Source organism: Corythoichthys intestinalis, chromosome 5 (genome assembly GCF_030265065.1).
Source record: "Corythoichthys intestinalis isolate RoL2023-P3 chromosome 5, ASM3026506v1, whole genome shotgun sequence".
Lineage (NCBI taxonomy): Eukaryota > Metazoa > Chordata > Actinopteri > Syngnathiformes > Syngnathidae > Corythoichthys > Corythoichthys intestinalis.
In genome coordinates this window covers 22,007,988-22,020,500 of record NC_080399.1, presented here as the reverse complement: position 1 = coordinate 22,020,500, position 12,513 = coordinate 22,007,988, and positions in this window count along the sequence as shown.

The window sequence follows — 12,513 nt, the reverse complement described above, 5'->3', positions numbered from 1 at the left end:
TAGTGCTAAGTGTTTGGCCACAGTAACTATAATGATACGTTAGTTCTGATATTTAACTCATCACCTGTCAAAGATAGAGATAGACATCCAATCCATTTGAACTGAGATCACTGCCAGCCTCTCCCAATTCAAATGGATTAGACGTCTATCGCCGTCAGTGGGAGTGAATGAGTTAATTGGAGTGTGTCCTCACTGAAAATTCAAACAAGATCTCCCCTTCTTCTTTTCTACCGCCCATCCCCCAGCACACCCTTCCTCCTTCTCCTACTTCTCTCCCCACCAAGAGTGAGTAATCACTGATACTGGAAATACCTCCCATGGCTGACATTATAAGGGCGTCAGGAAACTGCTGATTTTAGGCTTCGGGGGCTGAAACCGCAATCCTCCCCCCTTCTCCATCACCACCAACTTCCTGTCTCTTTATCATCTCACGTTTCACTGTGCAGGCCTTGTGCCAGCGGCGTCACACGGCCTTCAGACCTTGTGAATCCGAAGCTGTGTAATGCTTTGGTTTCAGTCCCTCCGTGCCTCAGTCCTCCACCTAAATGTTTTTGCCCAGTGTGTATAAATCATGACAGCTCATGACAGTATGAATTCTCCGCTTTATTAATGGTCTGCTTCACTCTTTCCGTAATTAAACTTGTCCTGTGTGCTGTTAATGCAACCGCACAAACATGCAACATTCTCAACGGGCATAAAAACAAAACTTTTTGGAGCCTAATATACAAAGTAAAATGGAATCCTTAATCAGAGAATAACATTTGCAATACACTTTTTGTGATAAAAGATCACAGCACTTACCTCATTCATCCCTCAGTAGGGAAATATGTAGTCTATTCGTAGTCCCACAAGATTGCGCAGCTGTCGGACTTTGTCTTTTCAGATTGCTGCCTTTATCGTTTCTATGTTTTGTGCTTATTGCTTGTCAAACGTTATTCCGTGTTGTGGTGTATGGTCTCTCCGAGAATACGAAAAATATCAAATTTGCATTTATATGGGCCCGTCTCCATTCGAACAATGTCGAAATTCCGCATGAAAACGATATAGTATTCATGCCAGGCCCTAGGAGGCAGTGCAGTTTTACAAAGCGACAGTGAATGATGCACTTTGACCCCAACAAGCTCCTCAGTCCGGAAAAAAATATGCCCGCCCACTTGAAGCAATGGCATTTTTCTTTTGTTCAAAAAGGCACAAAAATGGAAACATTGGACATATTTAATTTAAAAATATTATTAAAACAGTAAATTAAAGCCGACATGCCGACATATTTGCTGTTTTTAATGTTTAGTAACTTTAGTAGCACCGCTGCACACGCCCAATGTGATGTGTACGAGTGCTGACGTTATCGACGCGGTCTCGCGCCGTGGGAGCTTTTGTTATTCATACGGAGCAAGCCCCCCTTCAATCCCCCGCAATCGAATTCTTCCACTTTGGAAGGCAGGATTCAGAATTTTTCGTCTTCGCCTACACCATATGCACACGAGGCGATTCTGCTACTCAGTCATTGTGTCTTTGTGTCGCAGAGTCACCATGTAAACTGCCCTTAAGTCAAGTACTCTAGCATGCTTGATAGATTTGATATACAGTACACGAACTAAGGTTGTCACGTATTTTTGCACTCAAGTTCGAGTCCAAGTAACCTGATTTTGAGGACCTGCTGATAAAGTCCTGATCCCATAGATCGGCAATGTATTAAGGAGAAAAAAAGCTAACCCAATGTAAAATATTTCCATACTTCAGACGTTATCACTTCCCGCAACAGCTAGCATAGCGTGTTTACTTTCAGCCGTTTTTTCTGGCTGTTGCGTTGAAGCTTTTGGTTTCTTTTGGTAATATCTTGTACATCTTGAATATTTTCTTGCCATGTAGCACTTAGAAATATTACAATAAATAAATAGTACATCTTCAAAACTGATCTTTTTCACCCGATTCTGATAGATGGTGGAAACACTCAGCTTTTAAAAGTCGTTTTTTTTAAAACGAAATATTAGACATCAATTAATGATTCTAAGCTAAAAATGACATTTTGAAAAATAAATATAATTAATAACCTTCGTTTTATGGCTGGGTTGAACTAAAAGCGGTTGTGCGACGTCTGTAAACGGGGATTCCAGGGTAAAACGAACAAATTAAAAATAGTTTGGGGGCTTAATACGCCATGAATCTGCTATGGCAGCATACAGAAATATTGTTTTATCAAACACAACAGCTGTTTTTGCTTAAAATGCAGCAGTTTCTTTTAAAGAGGGGTGCAAGAGCAGAAACTGCTTTTTCAGCCTTGTCTGTGTTTTCCGGCATATATCGATATTGATTGATATGACATGACCGGGCCTGATTTACAATTATATGATCAAATCGAGGACATATAAACTACAGCTACTTCACGGGTTACGATGTACCCAACTTATGCGATTTCGACTTTACAACACCGATGTCTTGTCTGCCATCCTGTTTCCAGTGTTTTTTTTTTTTTTAAGTCACGTAAACAGTACTTAGTTCTTGCAATGCCTCCTCCCCCAGCAGCATTGCCACCGTCCTGCAGTTCTTGACGGCGTCAGGTCCCACCTGCCCGAGAAGCGCCCTTTTCAGCTTGGGAGCATCATGACGCCCGCTCCAACCACTGGTTCTTCCCTAGACGCCGACAATGTGCCTTTTTCGGACTTTCCACTTCCTTGTTCTTATGCAGCTGCTGCCGCTGCTGCTTCTCCCCCGGCGCCGACTCCTCTTGCGAGTCCTGATCAGTTTTTTTTTTAGTTTGGACGGCGGCCTGAGCGACCATTATATCCCCCCTCTCTCACCTCTCTACTCTTTCCACAGCGCCCTTTTCTCTCAGCAAAGTGACTCACTTGTGAATAAAGCCCGAATAGTTTTTTTTTTTTTTTTAAATATGAATACCGTTCAATATAACGGCATTTATTTCAACGTACCTCACAGTATTTTTTTTTTTTTTTTACTTAATCTTCTTAATATGATGTATAATACATGGTTTTGGACAGTTATTTTGTATTTAGCGGTATTTAAAGGGATAATTACGACTCATGCGGAAATTCTGGTTACATCGCCAGCCTAGGAATGGAACTCAATCGTAACCCGGGGACTATCTGTATTACCCTTTGTTAGGAAAGTTTCGCATTCACAAAACCAAATTACTAAATTCAATTGTTTAATTAAATTATCTTTGATTGAATTTGATATCTATTTCAAGTGTCTTAACATAACAAACAACAAGTGTAAGTCGTTAGTTGATTTTCATTTGGAAATGTTTAAAAATGAATACGTCTATTTGAGTTTTCTCTATTAATGCAAAATGATTTACATATGTTAAGTGTTTTACATCTTTTAAAATGTATTTTTTAATATTCATTTTAATGTATTTAAATTTCATGATGCTATGGATCGTTATCATATTTTATTTAAATTTGTTATACTGAATTGTTTGTTTTCCTATCGTTCAATTTAAAAAAAAAAAAAAAAAAAAAGTTCAAATGAACTATGAGGCAGTACTCACTCCCTAAACATCTCATTAGCCCACCTCAAGAGCGCGCATGGCCTCCACTGGCTAACTCTGAACCTACAGGCAAAAATAAATCCACAATACTTGATTTAATTAGTCACCCCAAGGACAAGAAATTAAAAGTCAGCCTCCAAGAATCAATGCGTATACATCTCTAGAATATACCTACCAAATCTCATTCTGATTCGTCATTGAATAGCAGAGAAGTATCAATTTTAGTTAGCGTCCTCACCAAGAAGAACAAGAAAAAAAGCGAGTAGGACTTCCCTCTGGAGGGTCAAAAATAGTAAATAAATAAAACTATCTACGCCGTCAACCTGCGCGTCTGAAGCACCTATTGCAGGGGTCGGCACCCCAAAATGTTGAAAGAGCCATATTACAGCAAAAAAAAAAAAATGTCTGGAACCACGAAAAAATGAAAGCCTTATAATGAAGGCAATACATGCTGTATGTATTGATCATAGCTACATTAGCCTACTATCAAAATGACTAAGTTGGTTACAAATACATAATGAGCCTTCATGATTACCAGATTTTCCGCACTATAAGACGCACCTGAAAGCCTTCAGTTTTCTCAAAAGACGACAATGCGCCCTATAATCCAATGCGCCTTATAAATGGATCAATATTGGTTAATCATGGCATGACATTCCATTTAGCTCAGCTTCATCTTGTGGATGCATAACGCAACGCCAACCACTACTTCTACAAGTACGACTACTACTACTGCGCCTTATAATGCAGTGCGCCCTATAGTGTATACATGAAAACGGTTTTAAAATAGGCCATTCAATGACGGTGCGCGTTATACTCTGATGTGCCTTACAGTGCGGAAAATATATGGAATGTGTATTTTCCCTGCAGTTCATCCTATAGAGAATGATGCAACACATGACTACACTGTTATACGAGGCTGCCTCAAGTTTTTCATTAAATTATGAATGAATTAGAAGAATGTTTGATTCAAGTTTGTCCTCCTACAGAAACCATATTAAAACTAAACATATGTTTCTCTGCCTTATCTTTTCCCATTTTTAAACATTTCTTAAAAAGCTCTAGGGAGCTCTAGAGCCGCAGGTTGCTGACCCCCGACCTATTGCATAAGCAACAGAATAGAACTTTACAACAGAATCCAAACACAAGTATAGGTGGGAAGGAGTAATAGTTGGGGACGGAGCAGCACAGCACACATCCATCCGTCCCATGGTGCACAGTGATGAAGGGGATGGTTGCTCAATGGCGTACCGCAAGCAACACATCACCCTTGCTCATTAACATTCATTACGTTAGCAATTGCTCCTAGGCGGGCTAATAGTAAATGCATGGAAATGGTGTACGAACAAGATGTTTACTGAGCTAAACCTACCAATTCTGTCATAAAATGATGTCTCTGGTGCCAAATTCACTGGTAAAGATGTGGAAGAACATACAAATGTTCAGTTAAAGAGATGGCTTGAGTGTCAAGGGCTGAAAAAGATGGGAAAAAGTGCCAAGCCGACCTCATCCAGAGTTAGTTTTTTTATCGACACCTTTTTCTTAAATGCATTGCCTTACCCCATTGACAATGACATTCTCCTGTTTCAACAATCTATTCTTTACCACCATATGCCCTGTCTTTCTTATATATTGTGTCCTCTGGTTGTCTTATGTCTCTGACCGTTCGTGGGAGTAATTAACATTGCCATTTTTGTGTAGCGATCACAAATGCTACTAGGTAACAGCCAACGAACACTTTTAATTTTTTCATTAATAACAAATCTTAATTCTATAGTTTATTTACACTTCTCCCTTAGTAAAGTGTTTTTTTACAACAGAAAAGGTAACAACAGTGGCAGTCAGATACCATTTTAATTTGTGTCAGGTCATTCGTTGTCAGACAGAAGCAGCACGGCAAAACACCACTCTAAAAAATAAGTAAACATATCAAAATGGCTTACCTCTTCATCATCTGTAGGACCATGGCCCCCAACAAAATGTATACTGCATGTTGAATGTGAATGGCTTCACCTTGCTGGTGTTAAACTGGTCTTTTGGACGTCCACACAAGTTGATCCATTCTTCACATTTTCTCTGAGTTTTTGGTTTCGGGAAACGTATGAAGGAAACATCGTTTCTACAAGTTCCATAGCAGCAGTGTTTACTCGGCATGTTCTTTTTGAAAGATTACCGGAGAAAACGAGTAGAAATAACATGGATTGTATGCGAAGGCGTGTCTATGTTGACTAGGGGTGTGCCATCTTAGGCACCCCACGATTTGATTCGATTACGATTCAGGGTGCTACGATTCGAGTATTGAACGATGATCATGGTATTGACGATGATCACGGTTATCACGATTATCGATGCATCGCACATTACTAATTAATAAGGTAGCCAAACAAATGTCCATTATCTATTTAAAATATCCTAATAATTCAACAGGAACGATAGAAACATGCCCATACAACAAAAAGCTGCCCTTAAACTGATTTTTTTTCCCCAAGTAAGTGCAAAAACATTAACCATTTTAAAGGCAGTACTCATTCTCAACATGCCCATACAACGCACAGCTGACCTTGAGATACGCTTTTTCCCAAGAAGGTGCAAAAACTTATTTCTCTCAACAATACAATACAATTTACACTGGTGGAATGAATTCCACATTTTCTGGAAACAAACAAAGTGTCTTTAGAAATAAGACTTCTTTTTGTTGTGTTACCGCTGTACATGTTAGCGAAGTCACCAATTAGCAAAGCGCTCAGCGCTAACTAGTCCCATCCCAAAAACAACAACAATAAAGGCTAAACAGTACAAGAGGGTTCATGTACTCACAGCTGATAGACGGACACGGGACACTAGAGACTTTTTCCAATTAACAGGACTTGAACCTACTGCTGGACACCTGAAAGACAAGGAGCAACCAACTCTCTTCCCCTCTCGTTTTAAAAAATACCTTGTGCACAGAAGCGTCCCCGCCGGGTCCCTGCCTGTCTCATACACAAATTTATTTTCCAGTCTTTTGAAAAGGAGTAAATCTCTCGCTCAGTAACCAGCATCATCCATCATAACGTTGTGCGTGCGTCCGTTAAAGGTGTCCGGGCGGTAGACGTGTCTTGAATTTTGTTCCGCTACAAGCGGCTGTCAGAAAGCTATTAGGGAAAATAATCGTTTTTGAACATTTACGAATCGTAATCGAATCGTCACGTGTCGAATCGCGATGCATATAATAATCAATTTTTTGGGGGCACTCCCTCAATGTTGACCCACTTCCGCGTTGCGATGGTGTCTAAAAATAGCATTCGTGCAGTACGCTATTGTCCGTCACCTACCTTAAAAGGTTATGCAAATCATACGTTAGGGGTGTGACAAAATATCGAAATGGTGATATATCATGATACTTTGTATCCTAGAAGGTTATCAATATGCTCCTGCCAAGAATCGAGATATCGTTTTAAAAGGTGTCAATAAAAAAAAAAAAAAAGGCTACCATTGACGGTGCTCGACGCCCAATCCATTTAGACTGGGAACGTTAGTTCATTCAAAACCAGAGCATTCACAGTCATTCTGTCCGATTTTCGGGGCATTTACAAGTCACTTGCTTTTCATTTCCTGTTGAGTTTGAGTCACTGCCTATTCATTTGGGTGATTCCCAGGTCACTTCCTGTTCTGTAACGCAAAATAAACAGCAAGTGACCCAAAAAATACCCCAAAATCAACACGAAGTAACTGAAAATCAACAGGTAAATGACCTTAAATGGCCCAAAATTACTCATTGCCTGGCACTGGCTGCCACTAACGGCCATAGACGTTCAATCCGTTTGAAGTGGGAGATGGACGTCTACTAGTGATAAACTCATTCCAATTCACAGCAGAAGATTGTTTTTCTATTTGTTAGTTTTTTGTAGAATATCCTAGAATGATTTCCTAACCAGTGTATCGAAAATCGTTGTATCGCTATATCGTCAGATCATCGTTATCGTGAGCTTTGTATCGCAAACTCATTGACCGCCATTGACAGTGATAGACGAGCAATCCATTTGAAGTAGGAGAGTGGCAGCCAATGAACGAACCCTAACCCACTTCAAATGGATTGAACGTCTACTAGTGATAGGACAGGAGAAAGAAAGTCTTCAATGGCATTATTATGTGAATTAGAATCATATTTTGAGACGATTCGACTATATACAACAATTTAGCAAAGCGCAGATGACGAGAAATTAGTCTTTTAATCTGCCAGTTAGCCACGCCTACCATTATAGGGCTTTAGCGTCCCCAATAGGTGGATGATGTCAGCGGTAGACTGGGCTCATCGGTTTTACTATTCAGCCCAGTGAGGGGGAATTATTCAGAACGAGGAAAACACGACGAAGAGAGCCACAAAATGTCATTGTTTCAGTTTCTCTACTCCAATATTTTTACAGGATATTCTTTTTGTCCGAGTATTTTTCCCCAATAGCTATATAAATGACTTGAGAAGGACCAGGCAGCCCGTCGAGCGGGAACTATTCACAACGAGGAAAACGCGATGAAGAGAGCTGCAAAATGTCATTGTTTCTGTCTCTTTACTTCAATATTTTCACAGGATATTCTTTTTATCCAAGTATTGTCCCCAATTGCTAAATTAATGACATGGTCATGACAAATAACAGTCTTGTGCTGAATGGAATATGAAATAATAAAAATGCATTTATTCAGGACGACATGGCAAAATTACTCCATAATGGTTGAAACTGTCGACTTCACCTTTACTGTCGCACCTCCCGAACGATATTTTATGACACCTAAATCGGACATATGTCATTTCCCTTCCCCGGCTTCGGAGAATGTAAACAAACCAAGAGGCATGACAGCTAGCCGACATTCTAACCCGAACCGAGTGATGTTTCAAAGTCTTCGAAGCGAAAAATCACACATAACTAGCCCGGATCATTTGACATGACTACTGGGTTGTTGAGTGTCTTCGCGGATCAGCAAACCACCCGGCGGAGAGCAATTTACAGTTCGTTCCCCGGAGGAGCGTGGCTGCAGTTGCTGTGCTGCTAACGTGCTGCTAATGTGCATGAGGAGAGCTTTTTACATGCCTATCAATGATCAAACGTAAGTAGTCCTTTATTTAAAAAAAAGTTTGTAGTGTTTACTTTGTAAACGCTGTATTCGTATTTGACATAATACAAAACAAGATGTTTACTCACTTCCTCGTAAGTCCAATGGTCCCACAGTAAATATCCACGGTGAATGGGAAACTTTTGAAACTCCAAAAAGGCGCATACGCCTCTCCCTCATACAGAATGATTTTTCTGCAGCCGTTTGGCTGGCGTGATGCGAAAAATAAACGTATTAATCCGCAAAATCAGCTGAATTCTTCGTCCTCATACACAACAGTACGCTGCATAGTGAAGAGGACGTCTTCTACTGTACACGTCACAGCGCCCTCCTCCTCAATGCAAGACCCAAGCCGGAAGTAACTCATTTTCATGGCGCGGGATTCAAAAAACTTAATAAAGATAGCGATCGCTTCCACACACATCCAAGCGGTCCATATCATTCAGGAGCATAAAATACCACGTGTATTATGAATTAAACATGCTTTTTCATGTGACATGCACTTTAACTCCACAGCGGAAACATGAAAAGAGACACATGATTAGACGTCTATCATCATCAATGGCAGTGAAAGAGTTAGAAAAATCGAAGAACTGTATGGGGCCAGAGACGCCTGTCAGGTACACCTTATATAAATCCTAGTAAAGCACAAATACCTGAAGCATAGACAAAGTAAAGTAACACTTAACTTCATACGTATTGTATATATAGTCCTTTTTCAAGAGTGTTTCTAAGCAACTGCATGAACTCCCCCATCATTATATCCTCACCCCCGCATGATGCTGCCCAGCGGAGGCAGAGCAGCTAATTAAAATGATTACAGAGAGTTTGCTGTATCTCTCGGCTGATTTTTAATGAAATTAGTTAGTCTAATAGAACGTGAGTAACAGATTCAATCAACTTCCTTCGAATTAGCCTTTTTTTACTGCAGCTGGACTGATTTGAAGCGTGTTGTTCATTTAAATGAAGGCCGTAGATCAATTAGGAGGAAGTTGGTGTTCAGTCTGAATATGATTGAAACACCTGAAAATATCGCCTCGCTTCGCCGTAGTTCGTCCCGTCTTTATGTTCCACACTGAACTTGAGGATTGTTTAGATGAGGCAACGTGGAAACTATGTTGGCAAACGTGTATTGTTTAAACAGGCATTGTTTAACACTCAGTGCCTTTGGTAAAATAGCACCAGCATTTTAATACAAATTGAAGCCAAGGCCAAAGTTTTCATTATTCACAGCTGCAGCAGTATGTGACCCAGGATAACACGAGGATGAGGGACATCTGCCAAGGACAAACTGAAAACAAAAGTGTAAAAACATTCATGTAAAAAAGGTGGGGCATCATATTGGTATGCAAGGATGACACTAGACACTACAGAGGGATGAATAAACCAGTTGATTCTGAGGTGGAAATTTCCATTCAAACAATTGAAATTGAATAAATGACAGCGGTCTTAAACTTGCGGCACAGGGGCCAACTGCGGCACACGGAACAATATTGTGTGGCCATTTGACATCCAACTATAGTATTTGAATTGCCATATGGCGGAAAACACAGAAAAGGCTGAAAAAGCAGTTTCGGCTCTTGCACCCCTCTTTAAAAGAAACTGCAGGATTTTAAGCCAAAACAACTGTTGTGTTTGATAGAACAATATGTCTATATGCTGCCATAGCAGATTCATGGCGCATTAAGCCCCCGAACTATTTTTAATTTGTCTGTTTTACCCTGAAAACCCCCGTTTACAGACGTCGCACATCCGCTTTTGTTTCAACCTAGCCATAAAAAGAAGGTAAGTAATTATATTTATTATTCAAAATGTCTGTAATTTTTAGCTTAGAGTCATTAACTGATGTCTAATGTTTAGTTTAAAAAAAAAAAACAACTTAAAAAAATTATTCACTCGCATATTTTAAACTTTCAAACAAATCACATCACAATGAAAAATTTGGCGTCTGTAAAAGTCACGGATATCTACCTCATAACTATCGCTTAATTGTATTCTTTTTGTTACTGTCGCATTTTCCCCGATATATTAGATGATAAATAATCGATCCAAACAAAGAACAATTGAAAAATAACGTTTAAAAGGGTAACTATATGAAAAAGAAAATCTCAACCTCTCCTTGTTGTCTGCGATTTCTGCATCATGACCTTTGTTATATCACTATGTTTCACCCATAAAATCCCAAAAACATCTGGTTGTGGCCATTCACAGCTTTGTCTTGACACTCGTTGATACATGCTACATGGAATTTTTGGATCAAAACAAGGTAGGTACGCGATAATATGTCGTTAAAGTCATGACGTCTGTAATTCTGCTCTCGTGTGCTCTCGCCTCCAGTTAGGTTTTTGCTGTTTAAAAATGTTTTTTTTCTTTTTTTTCAAAAAATGCCCTCCTGTTCAAAAATTTTCTTCCCTCAGAAAATCGAGATTTTAAGCTTTCCAATGATGTATCACACATGCATATCGGACAATTTTGAAATTTGGCCAAATTGGGGGTCTCAGAGCGGAACTTCAAGTCACCTGAGTGTTTTCCGCCATATATATTTTGCAATGGAAAATAAAAAATAAAATGAAATAAAAAGTGCTGTTTTCCTCAAAAATGACAATAACGAAAATATTTCGGCGACAACCTTTTTTTTTTCGTAACGATGATGAGCTAAAAACGTGTCTTGTGAGGTGAGAATGACCCGAGACAAATGCCAATTTTCATCTGACGAGATGACAACGACACAAAAATACAATTTCCGTCATGTGTTCACAATGTGTGCTGTGCCCCTCTCCCTTTGCCCCCACTTGCCGGCATCCTGTCGGGGCTTGCTTGTTTTGAAACCCCGTAGGGTTTGCTTTCGTATCTTGCCAATGTTGCTTTAGCGTTTAAAGGTCTGTGCTGAGTCATAGATTTCACTATCAGCTGAAGGGACACGGGGCCGATTCGTAGGGGGCCTATTTCGAAAAACTTCAAAACTAAAGCCGATAGCTGCCTAAAACCAAAACATGCACCTCCCTTAGGCATATATGAGTCTCCATGAGCAGCGACATAAAAAAATTCAAAGTCTTTCTTTCATAAAATCCCGATTATTTTTTTCATACAAGTATAACAAAACTTAAAATGGCTATAAAATTCTCAAATTTTATGCTAGATGCACCAAAATTACCAAATGCAGAGATAATCACTTATATTTTCAGGATTGATAGCAATATTTAACATATCATATAAGTGTTTGCCCCAAATTTTTTTTTTTTTTTTTTTAAATTGAGTGCAGGTTTTCAACAGCTAATAAATCACTAAATTTTCACATCAGAAACTTAATACTTGAGGAAAGCATGCAGAATCATCTTAATTTTACTCAACAAAACTCCAACATGGCGGCCGTTACAAAACAAAGAGCTTTTTAAGTTGAAAATTCTTGTAAATAAATGCATAAATCGCGGAATTTCGATAGATATGAACATAAAACGGTCTAGATTCTTGGTTAAAAGCAAAAAATGGGCAGTTATCATTCATTTTTCATAAATATTTCAAGCCAAAGTTACACTAATTTTATCCATTGATTTGTTTTTCACGTTTCAAAGTGCTTGCATGGTGCTATTTAATTTGATAATCATCTTGAATCCACGACCAAATCATTCTCGAGACACTCCTTCCTGCTTGTATGGAGTAAAACCTTTGTCCTATTTCCACCTAAATCCGGCGTTAGAATGCAGCGGTGTGTTTGAGTTTATTACAGTGAAAGCCAACTCAACGTTTTGCCTGGGTCGGCCCCCTACAGGAAGGTGTGGCGCAATGTCTGTGGGAGCTGTCTTGTCACCTGATGGTGAAGTCTATTGGCTGAGTGATTATCATACACTAAATGTAACTCGTAGCTTTAGCATAGCATTCATGTTAGCATTAGTATCAACTGTAGCATGGTGAGCGTC